This window comes from Notamacropus eugenii, chromosome 7 (genome assembly GCF_028372415.1).
Source record: "Notamacropus eugenii isolate mMacEug1 chromosome 7, mMacEug1.pri_v2, whole genome shotgun sequence".
Classification (NCBI taxonomy): domain Eukaryota; kingdom Metazoa; phylum Chordata; class Mammalia; order Diprotodontia; family Macropodidae; genus Notamacropus; species Notamacropus eugenii.
Window position 1 is genome coordinate 12,616,022 of NC_092878.1, and position 19,418 is coordinate 12,635,439.

Consider the following 19,418-nt stretch of genomic DNA (forward strand, 5'->3'; position numbering starts at 1 on the left):
GGATAAAATCTCAATTGTATGGCAGTGATTGTTAAACATCAAAAAATAAAAATAAATAAATAAATAAATAAAAAAGGGAAGGGAAAAAAAAAAAAGAAATATAGCCAGTAAACCAAGAGGAAAAAAAGACAGCTTTTGGGCCTGGAGTGTACCTTCCCCTGGGTAGAACACCAGAGGGTAGGAGAAGAGAAGGAGAAGGAGAGGAGCTACTACTCTCTCAGAGGTTATGTTTGTCCTTAGTTCTCAAAGAGGATCATGACATCAAGATGATGACATGACTTGCAGTTGACTTTGATTTGAGTGAGGGAAGGCTGTGCAAGGTCACCAACCTCACTTTCTGCTCCTGAGCCATATGGGAGGAGGCAATGTAAGACCCTGGCTCTTTCTGGCTAAGGTCTTATCACATTCTCACTTTGAGTGAGACATGCCCAATTAATGAATGGGCTTCTTTAAGTAGTTACTCAAGGGATGGCCCTTTAAAAAAAAAATCAAACTGGGAGGGGAAGACCCTTAAGGTTCCTGGGTAAAAGAGAAAGAATTCCTGTTTAGTAATTAGTTTTACATTTACCAGCATCTAGCTGCTGGATAATATGAAGGGTTTTAAATGCCGAACAGAGGGTTTTATGGCTAATCCTGGAAAATATAGGGAGCCACTGGAGTTTATTAATTAGAGGCATGACTTGGTCAGACTTGCACTTTAGGATGATTTCTTTGGTAGCTGAATGAAGGATGGACAGGAGTAGGAAAGTTGAGACATGGGACCAATGAGAAGACTCCTGCAATAATTCAGGCATGAAGTGCTGAGAGCTTGAACAAGGTGGTAGCAGTGTTAGTGGAAAGGAAGGAACACATAAGAGAGATATTAGTAAGGTAGAATCCATAGGACTTAGCAACATTTTGGATATGGGGGGGTGAGAGATAGTAAAGAGTCAAGAATGACTTCTAGATTGTAAATCTGGGTGACCAGGATTATGGTGGTACGTTTGATGATAATAAGGAAATTTGGAAGCGGGTAAGTTTTGACAGTAAGATATGGAGTTCAGCTTTGTATGTGTTGAGTTTAAGATGTCCAAGTTAAGATGATAGCTGTCCACTGACTGATTTGTCAGGTACATGGTAGTGGTATTTTTTTTTCAATGAGGATTGGACTAAATGATTATTAAGGTCCCCTCCAACCCTAAAATTTTGTCGTTCTGTGATTTGTGATTTTCTTTTATCTATAACAATTGTGCTTAGACCAGATTGTGGATTCCTTCGTAGAACTATTCTTTTTCTCAGTTTCTCTTCTATGGATCTTCTGATGATGTCAGCGTAGCTGTAACTGCTCCACCCCGTTAAATATAGGATCATTAATGGTCCATCTTCTGTCCTCAGAAGAAAAGATATTAAGTGTCTTCTCCTCCCTGACTTTTGAAAAAAAATGTCCTTAAAGACTCAGGAAGTCCAGGGAGCTAGAACGCACAGCACCCAAATCACACTGTCTCCTTCCCTATGTTTGTGACTGTGCTTCACCCCAATTCTATCCCCCAAAAGTACCAAAACAACAATAATAACAAAACCCAACTCTTTTATGTCAGTGAAATCAAGTTAAAATTAACATTGTTGATATGCTTGTTGGAGGAAAAAATTAAAAATAGACTAAGAAATATGTGTGTGGTAGAGAAAGGTGGCAGAGATGGTTGGTTGGTTGTGTTGTCCTTCATTCTTGAAGAGAACCAAAATGACATCACTATGCTAGAGTCAAGTTTCAGTGTGTCCAACTGTGGCTGCTCAGACCAATGCAAGTTGAGAATGCTGTACCACAGATTGGGCACAGATGGTCTGTGTGAACATTTGGGGTCGATTCTCTAAATTTGCACATCCTGCATTTCCTTTTAACTGTTTCAATTCTAATTTGCTCATATAGCACAATACCCTCTCTGATGTAGGTACACCATGCTGAGCAGTCCTGTGCCAGTGCTTCCTATGTCACACAATCAAATCCAAAGTTCCCAAGAAAGACCTTGAGAGTGTCCTTGTATAGCTTCTTCTGACTACCATGTGAACACTTGCTCTGTGAGAGTTCTCCATAAAATAGTCTTTTTGGCAAGCCTACATTTTGCATTCTAACATGGTCAGCCAATTGGAATTGCACTCTCTTGAAGCAGAGTTTGAGTGCTTGGCAGTTTAGCTTGAGAAAGGACCTCAGGGTCTGGTATCCACCCTGCCAGGTGATCTTCAGAATCTTCCTAAGACAATTCAAATGGAAGTTATTTAGTTTTCTGGCATGGTGCTGGTATACTGTCTAGGTTTCACAGGCATACAACAATGAGGTTAGCACAATGGCTCTTTTTGGTGAATGACCTTCATTTTAGTAGTCAGTCTAATAACTCTTTTCTCCCATACTTTCCTTCGGAGCCTCCCAAACTCTGAGCTAGCTCTGTCAAGGTCAGCTACCACACTGACGGTAAATTCTTCAACTTGAAAAGTCTAGAAGCCAAGACTAAAGTGGAGGGAGTGTTCGTGTATGATTTTCTGTTTGCAGAGGATTGTGCACTCAATGTGGCCTCTAAAGATGAGATGCAACAGAGTATGGATCAATTCTCTGCTGCTTCTAATAAATTTGCCTAACAATTAACACCAAGAAAACATAGGTGCTCCATCAGCCATCCATACCTAGAACCACTGGTTACAGCAAATAGAGAAGTTTTGAATGCTGTGGATAAGTTAACTTATCTTGGTAGTGTACTTTGCAGGGATGTACACATTGATAATGAGGTTGACGAATGCATTGCCAGAGATACCTATTTTACCTTGGTAATGGATAGGGTGGAGAATATATATGTGTTTGTGTGTGCATGTGTGTGTGTATATATCTATATAGATATCTATAGATATATACACACACATACACATATACACTCACGCATACACACACATATATATATATACATACACACATATATATGTATCTCATATATTTCGTTATTTCTCTGATGGCAAGGTCTTCTTTGGCAACGAAGGACGAACACACACACAAACATCAGAGGTTTTGTTCTCATGTAGAAACTGGGGAGCTACATTCTTGTTCTCCACTAGAGGCCTCCCTAAGTCACAGACAAGCTGTCAACAGCCCAGGTCAAAAAATAGGGCTAAGAATGTTTTCATTTTCCTTGAGGTTAACTCTTTTAAAGACACTTAGTTCTTCCCATTGTCCATAGGACTATAAGTAAACAATTCAGCCACTCTCTCTCTCTCTCCCTCCCTCTCTCTCTCTCTCTCTCTCTCTTTGACCTCTCCTTTTACCCCATTCCCATTACATAACCCGTTATCTTCAACTCCTTTATTTCTCATAATTGGTACAGACTTACCCCAACTCAGAAATTGCTACAAAAGGACAAGGAGAGGGAGAAAGACTCTTAAGAGGTTAAACCTGATACTGAATTCAGTATAATAAAAGGCTGAGTGTGGGCTTAATTTTTTAAAAATATATATTATTAATGAACAGCTCAAGCACTGAGTTTACCTTGAGTAGATGTTATCATCAAGGGCTTGGAGTCACTCTTTCTGATAGGCATGTCTCCAGCTACATCAGTTATATCATCCACAAGAGGCAATGACCCCTTACAATTCTTACCCTGAAAGAGAACACAGGTAGCAAGCAGACTGTTAAAAAATGTCACCCTTGCTTTCATGTGTAGCCTAAGCACAGGTACAAGTCCTAAGATATCTACTCCCTTGCTGTCTGTAGTTAAATTGTAGTGACAGCTTCATAGAAATTTCTTTGGTAGGTTTGGATCATTCTGAACTAAAGAATAAAGGCAAAGTTTCAGTAGTGCTAACATCATTTTAAATTAGTTGGCATACTTGGGGATACTGATTCTGTGGAGAGGCTTTTAAGTTTGCTATGTTTTTATTAGCAAATGAATATTCTTGGAATTAGAAACAAACAGCCATGAAAACTCAGTAAAAAAAATTTGCTTTTAAAAGTTAAGTTAGCCCCTGAAGTTCATTAAATTACTCTAAAAGGAAATATCTATTGTAGCATTAGGCAGATGGCTAAACCTGGAGCTGGGATCATTTTAAACCCTGTTCTACAGGGCAGTATTGGAAGGACACAGTATAGTTCTCTAACATGTAGGCATCAAACGGTTCTGGAGAATCCCAGTGTGTGCCCATTCCAACACAAACAAATGAACCTGGAAGCCACATGGCCTTGGTTTTTTTTTTTTATAAAATCCTCTAAAACCAAGGACTCTCTCTGTGTACAGGTATAGACAGTGATGACTATAAGGAAATGAAATAAGTTAATTTTTTTTGCTCTTCCAGCTTCCTCTACCTGGTCTCCTTTCCTCATTACTCCTATTCAGGTGCCTTGCCTTTTCATCACCTCTCTTCCCTTCCTTCTCTATCAAAAATCTGTTCTCAAGAAAAGTGTAAATGGTGAAGTGGTGTATGACCTTGAGAAAATCCGTCACTTCTCTGGGTCTCAACTTTCTTTTCTTTCCCCCAAATTTATTTATTTATTTGTTTTCAGTTTTCAACAATCACTTCCATAAGTTCCAAATTTCCTCCCCCTCTTTCCCCAAGATGGCATGCAATCTTATGTGGGCTCTTACACATACATTCCTTTTAACACTTTTTCACATTAGTCATGTTGCTTAGAAGAATTAAAACAAATGGGATAAGCCAGGTCTCATGTTCTTCGTCTGAAAAATGAGGATATTGATCTAGAAGATGTCTAGTTCCTTTCTATTCCATGGTGAGCAGATAAATGTCTAACAAACAGAATTCCAAAGACCCACATTACCCTTTGACGTTTAATTTGCATTATAACTTTTTCTCTGTTGACTTCTTTAAGTCCAGAAGATCACCAAGACAATAAATCAATATACACACACATATAACCCATATCAAATTGGTTATCATCTTAAGGAGGGGGGAAGGGAGGAAGAGAGAAAATCTGGAACTCAAAATGTTATAAAAAATGAATGTTAAAAATTATCTTTACATGTAATTTAGAAAAAACCAAAATATTATTTAAAACAAATCAAGCCCTGATTTACAGCATTTGCCTATTTTTCAGATGTAAAAGTTCACCCTAAAAATTTAACAATCTGCTGGGGCGGGCAGGAGCTATTTCTAGCATACCCCTGCTTCTAGGTAAAACATGCTATGTTTCTATGACTGATAAGATTTGATATGTTACCTTTTCCAGAATCATAGTATTTCAGAATTAGAAGGAATGCCAGTCTAAACCACTCCAGACTTGTACTTGTGAAATTTATTTTTAACTCAGTTATAGGACTTCACATTTATTTTCTACATTAATCTATACAATTAAAATAGCATAATTCTGTAATGTAACTGTAACAAAAATAAATATAACTTTATTAAACTACCTCTTATTAGATTCAGTCCATCATTTTAGCCTTTCGAGCTCATATTGGATCCTGATTATCGCTCAGCATATTAACTGTTTCTCCTAGGTTTGGGCCATCTGCAGATTTCATAAATAGTCCTTCAATGTCTTCATTCTCTTGAATGAACATTAATAAAAATGTTGACCCTAACAAGACCAAGGTCAGATCTTGGAGGTATTCCAATAGAGACCTCTCTCCAAGTTTATACTGAGCCATTAATGATTATTCTTTGGGTTTAGTCATTCAGTCAGTTTCAAATCCACATCATTATACCACTGTCTGTCCCAGTTCACAGTCTTGCATGCTAAGATGGCATGAAACTTTTTCAAATGCTTTGCTGAAATTGAGGCAAGCTATGTCAATGTAATTTTGTCATTCTAGTAACCTTATCAAAAAAGGAAATTAGTTTAATCTGGCATGACCTGTTCTTGGCAAAACCATGTAATCATCAATTCCCTTTGCAGATGTTCACAAACCAAACTTTATTAATGGATTCTAGAATTTGGCCAAAAATTTAAAATCCCTAGGATATAATTTATGCTTAAACTCATTTGAGAACATTTTTAAAATCTCCTTACTTATCTTGGGTATTTGTACTTTAATAGCGCTTCATATTTTAAATCAAAGGAATGAAACTCTGTTTGTAGAAATTTAGAAACCAATCTGTGTGGGAATTCATTATTTTGAGAACCAGGAATACTTTCTGGGGGCACTGAAATTATCTTATATAGAACAACTTATACGGTGACAACATTATAAAGAAAAGTAGTTTTGGAAAACTTTAGAATTCTGGTCATTGAAATGACAAATTTCAAATCATAAAAAGTGAAGCATGTGCCTGTCTCTCAACAACAGAGTCCTGTGGACTCAAAATACAGAATAAGATGTATTTATGAGTTTAGCCAATGAGAGAATTTGCTTTGCTTGACTATGAAGATGTGTTATAAAGTTTTTTCTTTTTCTTTTTTGTTGTTGTTTAATCAGAGAAGTGAGGGGAGAAGTAGGTAAGAGAGAAAAAGATGCTTGTTTTAATTAGAAAAAAATTAATTTAATTTTTAAAATAATTAAAAAAATAAATGGGCAAGAGGACATACTAATCATCACTGTCTTTAAAAAAAGACCACCATTTTTTCCTTGTACAAAGTCCTTCTAGAGCCTCCAATTGCAAATACTCTCCCTCTTCAAATATCCTGCATTTAATTACTTTGCTTATATCTCTATTTGTTCATTTTATGTTTATGTCATATATATTTTTATATGTACTCATGTACCCAAGTAAAATGTAAGCTGTTTTCAAGGCAGGGACTGTTTCATTCATAGTTCTTATAGCCCCAGCACCTAGTACAATGCCTGGTACAGAATAGCCCTTGAAGAAATACTTATTGGTTAATGTAAATAGAAGATCTTAAGTAATTTAAACGTCTTTGGGATGAAATTGTTACTAAAAGTCCTCTTCCCATGACTCATTGTAGTGTCGAAGTGACCCTAGCCATTTCTCAAAGGCTTTGTCATCAGAGCAAAAGCTCTCACAGGTCCTACCCAGCTGGAAAGCCTTTTAGGATTGCCCAGTAGTACACTGGGGTTCCTAATGTTCTAGGATCAGTCTATATGTGTTCAGCGAAATATCACCAAATGTTTGTTGATCAGATAATGACTTTCTTTTCCCTACAATGTCTCATAAAGACTGTGCACTATTATATGAAAGAGCTGAGGTCTGGTGGAACGAGTAGCCATCTATGAACTCACAAATAGTTGAAGAAAATAATAAAAATACAAAACTTTCCAGTGTCAAGCACGAGCGATTGTTCTTAACATGCAGATTGAGTAAGGGAATAGGGTTTAGGTCGACCAGATGAAATGATGATTTGGAAAAAAGGAAGAGAAAAGTAGTGGGCAAATTGTGAGATAACTAAGTAACTTTTTTTTCTTTTCTTTTAAGCAAACTTGCTTTCGGAAATATAGAAATGAGTTAATGTAGAATGGAGGAACTAGGGTACAGATTCTTATACCTTTTTTTATTACAGACTTCTTTGACAATCTAGGGAAGCCTTTGGACCCCTTCTCAGAACAATATTTTTAAACGTAAAAAACCTGACATACAAGATTACAAAAGAAACCAATTATAATTGTCAAAATATTTTTTAGACCATCAGCATTATCTGTAATGAGGATAGGTCAGAAGCCTCCCCATAAGATCGGTGGTGAAACAAAGGGACCCATTATCACCACCATTATTCAATATTGTTCTAAAAATATTGATTAGTTTTAGCAATAAGAGAAGAAAAAGAAATTGAAGGAATTAGAATAAACAATGAGAAAACAAAAGTATCACTCTTTGCAGATGATACAATATATACTTAGAGATCCTAGAGAATCAAATAAAATACTTCTTGAAATAATTAACAACTTTAGCAAAGTTTCAGGTTATAAAATAAGCCCACAAAAATTATCAGCATTTCTATACCTTACCAACAAAGCCCAGCAGCAAGAAAGAGAAAGAGAAATTTCATTTAAAAGAGCTGTAGACAATATAAAATATTTGGGAATCTACTTGCCAAGGCAAACCTAGGAACTATATGAACAGAATTACAAAACACTTTTCATACAAATAAAGTCAGAGCTAAACAATTGGAAAAATATCAATTGCTCAAGGGTAGACTGAGCGTAATAAAAATGATAAATAAGAAAAATGACAATTCTATTAATTCAACCATTCCGGAGAGCAATTTGAACTATGCCCAAAGGGCTATAAAATTGTGCATACCCTTTGACCCAGCAATACCACTTCTAGGTCTGTATCCCAAAAAGAGCATAACAATGGGAAAAGGACCCACATGTACAAAAATATGTATAGCAGGACTTTTTTGTGGTGTCAAAGAATTGGAAATTGAGAGGATGTCCATCAATTGGGGAATGGCTGAACAAGTTTTGGTATATGAATGTAATGGAAGGCAACTGTGTTATAAAAAATGATGAGCAGGTAGAAGACTTCAGAAAAAACCTGGAGAGACTTATTTGAACTGATGCTGAGTGAAATGAGCAGAACCAGGAGAACATTGTACACAGTAACAGTAACACTGTGTGATGATCAACTGTGATTGATTTAGCTCTTCTCGGCAATATAGTGACCCAAAACAATTCCAAAAGACTCATGATGGAAAATGTTACATACATCCAGAGAAGGAACCATGGAGTCTGAGTACATATCGAAGCCTACTATTTTCACTTTTTTTGTTTTTTATTTTTCATGGCTTTTCCCTTTTATTTTACTTCTTCTTTCACAACATGACTAATGTGAAAATATGTTTAACTTGATTGTACATGTATGACCTTTATCAGATTGCTTGCCATCTTGAGGAGGAGGGAAGAAAGGGAAGAAAAATTTGGAACTCAAAATGTTATTGAAAAAATGAATGTTGAAAGCTATCTTTACATGTAATTGGAAAAAATAAAATACTGTTTACCAAAGAAAAGAAATTTAAAACAAGCTCACAAACCTTAAGTTAAGAACCTCTATACTAGGAGAACAGCCCTAGCTAAAAGAATCTAAACTCTGACAGAAAACAGAATTCCTATGGGGGCAAATCTCAGTAGGACTTTACAGAGTTAATGAGGCAGGTGATTACCAGGAGAGCAGTTTGAAATAGAAAATAAAGTGAATGGACTTGGTCCCAGATGGAAAAAAATCTTGCTTTTCTAGGGACCAAAAAAAAAAAAAAAAATCACCAGAGGGTGAAATAACAAAGTAGATTGAAACCCCGCGGATGATAGAATCTACAGGTTTTACAAAAAGGATCTTTGGATCAAAAAGAATGAGTAACAAGAAATAGGCAATTCCTGGAAAGAAATGTTTAAATCTTTAAACCTATGGCAAGCTATCATAAAAAATGTCCTGGCATTTACTGAAATTGTAAATAGCTTGTACCCTGATTTCTGTCATCCTGAGTAAAGTTCAGTTGCACATGTAACTGTGTGTGCTTTGGGCTACCAGGAGAGGAAGTATGGTGGAGTGGAAAGGATGCTGGACTTGGAGGAAGGAGATCTGATGCCAACCCCCAAGGTCTAATAATCACCACCTGTGTGACCTGGAGCAAGTCACTTACCTCTTCTGAACCTTAGTTTTCTCATCTGTAAAATGGTAATTAACAATAGTATCTGTCTTGGGTTTGTTGTGAGTCTCAAATGAGATAGCAAGTCAAATACTTTGCTAACTTTCAAGCACCATATAGATGTTAGTCATTATTATTGTTAGAAATCTTAAAGTGTTCTAAAAATGAGTTGTTATTAATCTAGTTCAGGTGGGCAAGATGAGGAAAGGAGAACCACAAGAGAATAGAAAGAGGGAAAGGCTGCTCATTTCACAGGGTAGTCTTTGGAGGAGATATCTCTACCCTTTTTATCCTTGGGTAGTAACTATGAAAAATTAACTAGAGGGAATTCCCTTCTAAGACAGAATCCAGAGTGTGTGGTGGATGGGTAGAGATGAGGGGGGTCAGGGTTGCGGGAGCCATTCTGTTTAAGGGACAAGTCAGCAGAGATATGTCCCTTTTCACCACATAGTCCCCCCCTTGATTAGTAAATTAGATTTAATGTAAATTAAACACAGGTAGATAGGACAGTGTAAGGATAGAAGCAAAAGAAAGGCAGAAATGGCTGTGAATAGGAGGAGTAGGGCTGACCAGAATTCAAAGTTGCTATATGATAATTTTTCCTAGTAATGGCTACTACTGTGATAATTTTTATGTCATTATAGCAAGTGCTTTTTTTTGTCTTTCTCCCAGAAGGACAAAGGATAGCCAGACAGCTGCTGCTGATTGCCTTCCCAAGTGATCTGAACCCATCTGACACAAAGGGTATTGGCCAATTCTTCCAAGATTCACATTTTGACTAGGTAGGTCAAAAATTAAGAAACTCAGAATTTGGCCACTTCCTTCAGTCCCACATTCAAAATTCACCTGAGAGTTACTTTTCCAGGAGAGGATCAAGAGATTTACTAGGCTAGCTGGAATATCTTTGATCAGTGTGCTCCACATTGATGAAGAACTGCTAGCTCAGAGAGAAGAGGGAAGATTCATGATCGTAGCAAAATGGACGTCTGTTTAGATCAATATTTTCTAAGTTCCTTGGATTACTGCATTGATAGCCTCCAGTGTTACCCTTCATGCCAACTTTTTCTTCCTCAAAATGCCAAGTGTTTTTTTCTACTGAAATGAAATAATTTCATTACAAATTATTAAAATGATTTTCCTAAATCAGTCTCATGTGAGTTTAAGCGACAGAAGTCATTCTCTGCAGGCGTCTAAACTTGAAGGTGGCTGCAGACTGACAGAGCAAACCATGGTTTAGAAAAGAGAGGTAGAAATACAGCTGAAAGAAGAAACAGATGAACAAACCTCTACTTCAGTACTTGAAAACTACATGAAAGTAAAATGGAAAATTCAAATACAGGTATGCAAATTAGGAACTTACAGCAGGTGTTTGTTCTGTAATCTCTGCTCAGTTATTTCCTCTGGTTTCTTCCAGCTAGCCAATCTCAAATAGACAAGGGCTTTTGTTGTCTGCCAGGCTCTGGAAGAAGTGATCTGATCTAGTCTCATTTAAGCACATTAGAAATTAACTCTTTGTAGATCACAATGGAGAGACTGCACTTCACAAAATACATAGATTAAAAGAACACCTGAAAAAGCTTCTAGCTTTACTAATAAAGCTATGCAATTCTTTTTTTAAGAAGATGCTTATATTTTATTGAACATTTTTGGAGTCATAAAGCATTGTCACATAACATTATTTCATCTGGTCACCTCTTGCTCAGACTATTGGAATAGCCTTTTAATTGGTCTCTCTACCTCAATCTTTTCCCATGTCAATCCATTCTTCACACAATCACCAGTGATTTTTCTAAAGTGCACATCCAGCTGTGTCCCTCAGTAAATTCTAATGACTTTCTAGTGCCTTCTAGGATGAAATAGAAACTCCTCTGTTTCTCTGTTCCCCTGTTGGCCCCACACTACCTTTCTAACCTTATCATGTTTCTTCCTTTCATGGCTACCATGGTCTAGCTAAATTGACCTTTCTGTTCCACCTACATGACACTCCTTCTCCCTTCCCTTCACCCTGTACATCCCTTTACTACCTTCAAGACTCAGCTCAAGCCCTACTTTCTATATGCTTTCTTTCTTAATCCCCTCAGCCTCTAGTGCACTCCCTCCCGAAACTACCTGATATTTATTTTGCAGCCACTAATATATATATGTACACATCATCTTCCTTTATAGAGCATAAGCTCCTTGAGGGCAGGACATGTTCTATTTTTGTCTGTGTATCCCCTGTACCTCACATAGAGCCTGGCACATAGTAAGTTCTTAATAAGGTCTTGATCCTCAAAACAGTAGTGTACGGATTAGAATTCCTATTCTATAAATGAAGAAATTAAAGTGAAGACAGGCACTGATTTGTCTAGGATCCCACAGCTCCTGGACTTTAACCTTCCTCTGATGGCAAATCCAATTCTTTTTCCACTCTGCCATGGTGCTGCTCTGAAAAGAAAACTCTAATTATCTCTCCCTAAGGGGATTTCCAGAACTTTAAAGTTTCTAAAAAGGCAATTCTACATCTTATGTAGAAAGGATTTATTCACAAACACTAATCTGGACATAGCTTTTGCATGTTGTATAGGGCCAAGAACAGAGGTCAACATATGGGTTGCCTTTGACACAAAGCTCCCAAACAAATAAATGTCGGGTAAGGCTGAGATTCAACAAAAAGATTTCATATCCCCTATATTATCTACTATGGAGAACAGGCAATCACTTACCCTCTCTGCAGATGGACTAACATTTCATGTTAAATCAGTGCAGAGGGAAAACTCTACTACATGTACAGTTATTGCCTTGAAGTCAACGCCACGACTTTTCAAGGTTACCAGTACATCTACTTTGTCCTAACTTAAGTTTACAAAAAAAAAAAAAAAAAAAAGGCAGGTTGTTGATAGGCTGGGATGAAGAAGAAAAGAAGAATTCTTTTCCTTCTTCATTATTTCCAGGGAACAAAGGAGAGTGCAAAACAGAGAACATGGTACGTGTTTGACAATACATAGATGCTAGTTACTGACATGCTCTGTATTTGTTATGTGAAGTTTTGCACATTCAGTACCTTTTGCAAAGGGCCCTCCTCCACATCCTGACTCTGCTTTGTAAAAACCTGCTTTCCCTTTATACGTCTCTTCCCACGACTCTGGGAACAGTATCATCTCTCCTGGGGTTCTACATGACTTTGTTGACATCCGTCCAGGTCCTAGAGTATGTCTCTGCGCCTGACTTCGCTGATCTGTATCTCTGTGTTAGTCTGTGTCTTCATCGATGCTCTGAAGATGTGTGTGCTTTCATAGGTTTTTCTTCAGGGAAGAGAGTCTTGTTTATTGGTAGATTTTCCTTGCAGCTGTTTCTTTTCTTTGAAAGATCCAGTCCAAAGAGCTGCTCTGGTGAGTCTTCAAAGCAGTCAACCACATTGATCCTCAGCGATGTTGAAACAATAACCAAAGTTGTGGACCTAAGTCAATGCCAGAACAAGGGGCCATGTCAAGAAGGACACAGTTTAAGGTAAGTTTACAATTTGTCAGAGAATTTACTTTATCCAGGGAGTTTAACACCTAGTTGAGAAGAAAGTGGTGGTAGAGATAATATTTTCTTGGGGGAGGAGGGAGCTACTTTGAAGAAAGTGCTTTGAAAACGTTAAAGTTCTATGTAAATGAGAGCTATCTTTGTTACTGACGTGAATTTATGTTAATCTCCCTAGGAGCCTTCGCATTTTAAATTTTAATGTAGCTCTGATTATAGAGTGCAAAGCTTTGTTCCTTTTAGAGAAATTTCGAGAATAAACCAGGGAGGAATAGAGAAGATACATGTTGCTTCTGGGCTTTTTGCTTTTCAGCAAGTTCAGGAGGGTGTGTGTGTGTGTGTGTGTGTGTGTGTGTGTGTGTGTGTGTGTGTGTGTGTGTGTGTGTGTGTATGTTTGTGTGTGTATGTCTGTGTGTGTGTCTGTGTCTGTGTGTGTGTCTGTGTGCCTGTCTCTGTGTCTGTGTCTGTGTCTGTGTCTGTGTTAGAGGCTGAGAGGAAGGCTGGTTTGTTTTTTCCTTGAAATTGTAAATTGTAGATGGCTCAGGAGGAGAAGTGAGGCTGGTGACCTGCACAGCCCTCCCTCACTCAAAACAAAGTCAAGTGCAAGTCATGTCATTATTTCTCTGATGGCATAGTCTTATTCGGCAACGAAGGACTAACACACACACACACCATGTAGACAGCTCTATTCTGCCTATAGGTAAGGTCTGCTCTGCCTTAGAATTTCAGGAACTATCTGAGTTATAGTAATACCTATGACTGACTGAGAATTGAGGAAACTCTGCAAGAATCAGTAACCTATGTACTGGGTCTAGTCAGCTGATCTAACAAAGATTCTCCTGTTTTGAATGATTTTTCTTAATCTCATAAAGATTTTATATAATCCCACCAGTAAGTACAGTGTATAAGATACTAAAGCATTAAATCGTATGCTATATATTACAGATTTAATACCTGCCATGATCTTAATTTTCTACAGATATAGATTTAAGTAAATGTTAAAATATAAATATTCTTCTAGTCTAGCACTGAAATCTACTTAAGTCTTTTGATTTCCTTTTAGCTTTCTTTTGTCTCCTTAGAACTCAGGTGGAAGAAGGCCCATCATGATCTACCTATTTATTCCTCCTCACTGGTTTCAAAAATGTATAGTCCTATGATTTACCTCTGTAATCTCAGTATCCCCCGTTCAGTATTATTTCATATTCTAACAACTCTTCTTGTCTTGACCACTACCATGCACTTATCTGATAGACTGAAGCACCCATGATTTTGGGCAGAGATTTTATCTTTTTGCTCGATTTATATTTATTCTGTATATAATTATAAATGTACTTCTCATCTCTCATGTTAGAAAATAAACTTGTGAATAGGGATTGATCAAATTTTTGTATTCCTAGCACCTAGTGAGGTTCTTGGTATACAGCAGGCACTTAATAAGTGCTTGCTGATTGACTGATTTACAAAACAAAAAGATTGGTAGAATGGGGAGTAGAGAAGAGCTAATCTGAGCAATCAATCAACAACTCTTAATCACCTGTTGCGTGCCAGGCAGTGTACTAGGAGCTGAGGATACAAAGAATTGAATGATTCCTATTCACAAGTTTATTTTCTTTTTTTTTTTTTTATTTTGTAATGTTTAACAATCACTGCCATACAATTGTGATTTTATCCCCCCCACATACCCCCCCCCGCTCCCCCCCTCCCTCCCCACGACTGCATACAATTCTGTATAGATTCTACATATACTTTCCTATTGAGTATATTTTCACAATAGTCATGCTATGTAGTCAGACTAAGATAAATGAAAGAAATCGTATAACAAATCAGAACATGATACACAAACACATACACATACACAAACATGATCTGCTACAATATGTGAGTGACTTCCATATTTCTCTCTCTGAGTGTGGCAGGCATTTTGCCTTGAGATCCTCCATTGGGATTTTTTTTTTTTTTGTTAAGAAGTTCACAAGTTTATTTTCTAACAGACAATAAGTACATAGAAGTACAAAGAATTAAACAATCCCTACTCCCAAGGAGAGGCCACAAATACATATATGATATATGTAACATAAACATAAAGCCAAAGCATTCAAACATTTATGTAAAACAAATGCCAAGGTATGTGGGGAGGGAGAGCACTAGCAGTTGATGGCATCTGGAAAGGCTTCATGTAGAAGGTTTCCTCTTTAAGGAGGAAGGACTCTGAGGTAAAGTAAATGCATTCCAGGAACTGGCAACTGCCCATACAAAGGCACCTCGATGGGAGATGGAATATTGTGAGTGAGGACAGAGAGAAGGTCAGTTTGGCTGAACTGCAGAATATGAGAGGGAGAGTATTGTCCAAAGAAGCTGGAACAATAGGTTAAGGCCAGCTTATGTGGGGTTTTAAAAGCTCTGAGGTAAACATAAGTTAGGCAGTCAACAATAATTTGAGAACGCAGTAAAGTGATGCAGTATCAGATGGGGGCAGAGCTTTTTCCTCATAGCTTCATTTAGAGACGAAGACCTCTTCCGCAAGTCACGCTATTTTTTTAATTTTCACGTTTACCAGTAAGGCCAGCCTGCATTATAATAGTAAACATCAAAAGAATGTGGCTATAATAGTGAATTGTGAGACTTGTTAACTGAAAACCATTTTGTAAGTGGTTGAGAGAGAGAGAGAGAGAGAGAGAGAGAGAGAGAGAGAGAGAGAGAGAGAGAACTAAGGGAGAGCGATTAGCTTAATGAAAACCTACTAGAGGATGAAACCTTGTACTTCAGAGCCAGAAGGATAACAGATGGCAACCGCATTAAAGAGGATTTAATCTACAAGAAACCAGATTTAGGCTATTTCTGGTTGGGAAGAGGGAGAAGAGGAGAACATAAAAAGGAAGACAGAGGAAGAATTAAAAGAAGAATGAAAAGCAAGCAAAAGAAGAAAAATGCAAGAAATAATAGGAAGTTTCTTAAGAGTAGTTAAGTTCTTTACTTACTATCCCAACCTCTCCTTAAAATGGCAGAGTTTTTCCATCCTGCTATTGACCATAAATTATTAATCTCCTGGTCTTGACACCTGACATTGGCAAATATTTCTACTAAACCACATGTCATTCAGTGCTTTTATCTGCTTTGGGCTTTATCATAGGCACTGCTAGATTGTGAGCTCCCTGTTTTTTGCCCCTTAGTATCCTCAGTTTAGCATAGTGTAGGCTCTTAATAAATGCTTATGGATGGACTGACAGGTTCTGTTTGCAGACCTGAGGTATCAGCTACTAATTTAAGCAATATGGATTTATTAAGTGCCTCCTGTGTGCCAAGCACTGTGCCCAGGATTGGGGATAAAATTTTAAAAAAGGAAAAAGATAATCACTACCCTCCAGGAGCACACAGTCTACTGGGGGAAACAAACAAAGAAAAAACCAAACAAAAAAATATATCCAAACAAGCTATAACAGGATAACTAGAAAATCACTAAGCTAGGGAAGGAGTTGGAACTGAGAGGTTTGGGAAAGGCTTCCTGAAGGTAGGATTTTAGTTGGGACTTAAAAAGAGCCAGCAAAGTTATAAATGGAGCTAGGGAGGGAGAGCATTCCAGGAGTGAGTGAAAGCCAGTGTCAAATGCTTATTTTCTTTCTTAGATGACAAGGTTACTTATTTCTCATAGCAATACAACCTATGACATTTAAGGCATAGGGACTCTGAGAGGAAACTCCCTCTACTAGTGCGAGCTGGTACTTTCTCTACCACTTAGCTCTTAGAGAATTGCCTACAGCAGCGGTGTCAAACTCAAATAGAAATAACACTGATATTATCTGAATACTGGTATTGATTTTAAAATGGAATGCCATCTATGTTTAATTTTTTACTTATTTTGTTAAATGTTTCCCAATTACATTTTAAATAGAGTTATAAGGGATTGCTTGAGGTGAGGAGTAAGTGTATTCTAGGCATGGGGCAGTCTGTGCAAAGACGTGGAGATGGAGATGAAGGTTAAGCATGTGTGAGGGGCATTAAGCAGGCCAGCTTGCTTAGAATAGAGAGATCATGGAAGGGAGGAATATAAATATATCAAGCAAAAAACATTTACTATATACCAGGGCAATGAGCTGAAAATATAAATACAAGGAGTAAAACAACGTCTACTCACAATGAGCTCACATTGTAATAGGGAAGGCAAGTAAAAATATGTGTGTATGTTTTATATATGTTTAATATGCATATATACACACTCACAATATGTGATACTACATTGTGTTGTATGTAACATATAATAACAATTATATTACATGTTCCTGTCATATATTACATGCACATGTGTATGTATATGTAAATTCAAACAATACACAAATACATGCATATACATGCATGATATATACATGCATGTGTGTATATGATATGTGACACATATCTCTTAGAATCTAGGATTCAAATCTCCTTAATTCAAATCCCCTTAATAAAGGGATTTGTTCTGTGAAGTTTGCATTCAGTTAAAGGGTTGCATTTGAGGACTCAGAGAATCACATGTGACCTTGAGGCTGTAGGTTCCCCACCCCATTCTTGATAAACTGTGGGTTGTGACCCATATGAAGCTGTGACCCACAGTTTAAGAAGTGCTAGGGGTTGTGAGTGGGAAAAATTTAAGAAGCCCTGTACCTAGAATACATATGTGTGTACACACACACACACACACACACACACACACACACACACACATACATTCTGGAAAGTAAGATAAAGAAGATTGTATTTTTTTCCTAGAGACCTGAAGAAGTCCAAAAACTGCTTGGAACTTTTGCAGCAAGGGAGTGACATGGGGAGACATGTGCTTTAGAAATATCAGTCTGGGAACTGTGTGGAGAATGTTGTTGTATTTGTCCTTAGTTCTCGAAGAGGACCATGACATCAAGAGGATGACATGACTTGCAGTTGACTGATTTGAGTGAGGGAGACTGTGCAAGATCACCAACCTCACTTTCTTCTCCTGAGCCATCTGGGCCCAGTGACCTGATATTCATCAGGATTGCTAGAGATGGCCCAGGATGCAATGGGAGACCCTGGCCTTTTCAGGCTAAGGTCTTATCACTTTCTCACTTTGAGTGAGATACACCCATTCAATGAAGACCCTTCTTTAAGTAGTTACTCAAGGGATGGCCCCTTTAATAAAAAAAAAATCGAACTGGGAGGGTAAGGCCCTCAGGGTCTTTTACCCCCCTGGGTAAAAGAGAAACAATTACTATTTAGAGAATGTACTGCAAAGGGAAAAGACTAGGGGCATGGAAAGCAATTAGAGTTCAGGAGAAGACTAGCAGTAGATTCACTGATCTAAGAACATCTACATAGAGATGACAGTTGAACCCATGGAAGGTTCATGTTGTTGCTGTTTGTCCTGTTTTGAAGAGGACCAGTGACATCTAGGGTGATGTCTTGACTCAGGGGTGAATTGGATTTAAATGAGGCAGAATTGTGGAAAAGTTGTCTCACTCTCTCTTCCAGGGTCATCAAAGTCTAGTGGCAGGGCAAAAGTCAAAATGACTGGTAATGACTTAGGATGCAGTGGATAACCTTGGCATCTTTGATGTCTGACCAAGCTCTAAGAACTCCACAGCTGCTGTTTCAGCTATCTTCATGATTATTGGAACAAATTGTTCTCACTCACCCATTCTGATGGGGGAAGTTTTTAAAAGCTTGGGGTAGATAACCCCTTAACTCACTGATGGGTGTGAGGCCTCTCAGTTACCCTCAACCTGGCTTAGTCCCTTTTCTCAGACCAGTGTATGGCTGCTGGGCATACTACAGCTTCTTGGAGCCACACATGAGGGTTGGGTGGACACCAAAGTGCATGAGCAGCCCTAAAAAGGGCTTGAACTTATCACAAGAAAGGTGCTAGTCCTCCTGGAACACCCCATATACTCCAAGGAACTTCCAATATCACTGAGAGTATAGGGATAAGGGGTGAGGCAAAGATGATAATCCTGTAAAGGATGCTGGTCCATCCATACACGTAGGAGGAGAACTAGGAAATGAGTGTCAAGAAACTCAGTGAATGAGCTACTAGTGTGCTATAAGAAATGATGAGCAGGTTGATTTCAGGAAAACAAGGAAAGACTTACATGAAATAATGAAGAGTGAAATGAACACAACCTAGAACATTGTATACAAAAACAACACTATTGTTCAAAGAATAAATTGAATGACTAAGCTATTCTGTGTTATGTGAGTATGCAAATCAACTACAAAGAACTCATGAAGGAAGATGCTATCCATCTTTAGAAAAAGATTGTATTGTACAGTTTAGTATATATATATATATAATATATATATATATATATACACATACATGCGTACATATATATATATATGTATATATCTGTGTCAAAAGTTGACCTCTAGTGTGGGATTGGAAGGCAGGGAC